The sequence below is a fragment of the Pogonomyrmex barbatus genome, unplaced genomic scaffold, assembly GCF_055798465.1.
Source record: "Pogonomyrmex barbatus isolate J1 unplaced genomic scaffold, ASM5579846v1 scaffold14, whole genome shotgun sequence".
NCBI classification, from domain to species: domain Eukaryota; kingdom Metazoa; phylum Arthropoda; class Insecta; order Hymenoptera; family Formicidae; genus Pogonomyrmex; species Pogonomyrmex barbatus.
In genome coordinates, this window is record NW_028297110.1 from 1,539,975 (window position 1) to 1,542,785 (window position 2,811).

At 48.4% G+C, this 2,811-nt stretch overlaps 1 protein-coding gene and 1 long non-coding RNA gene across 6 annotated transcripts in view; one reads left to right on the plus strand and one right to left on the minus strand.

The window, feature by feature from the left end:
• Nucleotides 1-1,584, minus strand: part of LOC105428352 (A disintegrin and metalloproteinase with thrombospondin motifs 9) — a 38,688-nt gene extending 37,104 nt beyond the window's left edge. For 2 of the 5 annotated variants that reach the window (XM_011640633.2, XM_089072652.1), the window contains exon 1: nt 1,054-1,583. The gene's annotated coding sequence lies outside the window, so the exon portion shown is untranslated. Of the gene's footprint in view, nt 1-89; nt 426-1,053 lie in introns of those variants that run through there. The other 3 variants (XM_089072654.1, XM_089072653.1, XM_011640631.2) reach the window with 2 other exon arrangements.
• The window catches only part of LOC148937366 (uncharacterized), a 34,483-nt gene that overhangs the window by 21,899 nt on the left and 9,773 nt on the right, over nt 1-2,811 (plus strand). The gene's annotated exons all lie outside the window — the stretch shown is intronic.

Sequence of the window (2,811 nt, forward strand, 5' to 3'; positions counted from 1 at the left end):
TGAACGAATCGCTCCAAGAATGCAACGACGGCAATCGAGAAAGCAATAAATGTGCCGAAGAGGATTAAACTTTCCGTCGTTTATCTTACTTTTTGAGGCGTACGAGGCGTACGTCGGCTTCAACGGCGATTAGCGGACTCGACCGCTAGAGCTCTCGTGAGAGATTCTCTCCGGTCGTCTGTCATCGATGTCGATCCGTATATCGGTGACGATTAGCGGGGCTATCTCCGTATCCATAAATTACATTGTATAACGCTTCTGCCGGTGGCTGCGTGAATCGGGCTTAACGTCGGGCGACCGTGCGCGTACAACACACACGGTAGACAAGACCGCAGCGAGGCGAGGAGGAATGGAAACTAGATGGAAACCGGTAGTGTGCATTTTCAGCTCGCGCGCACGCACGCATGTACGCACGCATGTACGCACGCATGTACGCGCGCACACGCGCGCATCGCCTGATTTTAAACCCGTGTTAAATTTACACTCGCCCATACGCACATGTTTCCACCTGCCTCGTCACGTATCGCTACGAGCGTTGACTCCAAATCTTAGTTTAATGCAAATAGCAGCCGCGAGCGCCGGCGGTTTTATCGATAACTCCATCTGCGAAGAGAGAAACGTCGGATTTACTGCCGGGATCGAGTTTCAGAAAAACCACGCGGATTCCCCCTCCCCCCCCCCCCCGGGAAGTCCCTCCGGATCAATCCGAGATCGATTCTAGATCTCGAAGGAATGTGCATGTCAAATTCACTCAGGGCTCTTCTCGCGAGTAGAGTTTAAGCCGCGAGCAACGAGAGCTCATGAACCGAGCGTATCGCGCGCGAGCTCGCGCGCGCGCACGCAGTCCCTAAGCCTAAAAATACGAATTTAAATATTGCGTAATGCGTCTCGGTGTCGCGCGGCGATGTAACTACTCATTTTCACAGGCTCATTTCGGAATCGCTCGCGAATGTCGTGCATCTGATGCGACACGAGTGCGCGAATATTCTTCGCGCGGCGAGTATTCTATCGCTCTGATTGCGACTGATCGCGGGAGGATTAAGAGACACTTACCCGCAGCCGCGGATTCGGAAACGCGGATCCGAAGTGTGCTGCCCGGGTGTTTGCTCGCTCGCTCGTTTGCTTGTCCTCTTGCTTCCTCGTTGCTTGCCGCTTGCGTGCGCGAGCGCGAGCGCGCGCGCCAACGAGCGATCCCGCGATCGAAACCCGCGCCCGCCGATGATCTGTCGCGTGACAACGGCGATCGTCGCGGTTCTCCTTCCTCGTGCCAAACCTCCCCTGATGCGGGATGACGAGAAACGTCGACGGGATCGAATTGCGTTCGCCGGCGGTCGAGAAGCGCGGCTTCTCGGAAACGCGAGAGGGAACGCCGCGAGCGTGCGAGGAACAACACGACCGATTTGAACCGCGCTCACGCACCGACTGAAGTGCGCCCCAAGCCGCCCGGAGCGCCGATCCCCCGCGATCTCCGCCCCCTCCCGGCGCGCAGCACCGGCTACGCGGACAACGATCTCGCGTATAATTCATGCTGCCCACTCCTCCGCGCGGCCACCGTGCATCCTACGGCGCGGTGCGGCGCGACACCCGGGCAATACACCCGGCGGATGACGCCCGCGTCCCCAAAGACACTCTCGTCCTCCGCGTCCTCGCGCGTTAACTGACCTGCGTTAACCGCGTGAATTTCACCGCACGACGCTCCCGTCTCCCACCGCCATTATCGCGACGTTGAACTCGACGGGCGAAATAATCTTTGGAATTTCTTTTCAACGAGTCAAAATGATCATGATAACTTCGACGAAGATTACCTTTTCTTTATTAATGCAGAGATCGCCGGAACGGAATACAAAGAATTTAGTTGCGACTCAATGGACGATCTCGAGTGACCGTTGTTAGACAGATCCGTTTTTCACCGAAGGCGCAGAATGCACATAAATCGTATTTTATTGAATGAGGTGCACTTATCGAATGAGGTTTATGCGCGAAAAGAGCCTCGCCGGTTGGAATAATGAGATATGTAGTTTGGATACGTGGGATGTTCACGATTTTAATGGGGAAAAAGCTTTGAATCGCCTTACCTTGCCATTGCGCTTCGCGTCCTTCGCGAAGTTAGCCCTCGGAATTTAAATCTGCCACTTGCTTCAATTCGATTCGATTTACGACCTTGGAGGGCGCGAAATTTAAAACCGGGCGGAATTTTATTCGACGCCTGAGAAACCTGAGGATCAATTGTGTATCTCGAAACGAGCTGAAAATTACAAGAGTGAGAAAATTTTTAATCTTATATCTGCGACTTTTTGTCGAAATCAATCAAATTTTCTCACTTTTGTAATTTTCACCTCGTTTCAAGATACACACTCTAACATATTTTCTCGTCTAATCACTTATCCAAAAAAAGATAAATTCATTAATATTTGTCAAAAGTCCAAGCATACATCTTTTTTTATTAAATTAAAAATAATAGAACAAATAAGTTTTAAAAAATATTTTATTAATGTATGATACAAAAGAAATATAAAATAAATAATTTCTTTTTTGCATTATATATCAATAAAATATTTTTGAAAACTTATTTATTTCGTTACTCTTGATTTAATCGGAAGAAATAGTGTGTGCTTAATTTTTTGACGTAATTTAAATATTTTCAAATATCATTCCCGAAGTGAGAAGATAAATAAATATATGATAAGTAATAGGAGAATAAATACAGAAAATAAAATTGATTGCATATCACTTTCTTTCTCTGGAATATAATTTCAAATAGACGGTGATAAGAATAGATTTAGACGAAAAAGAACGGGATGGAAGACTATC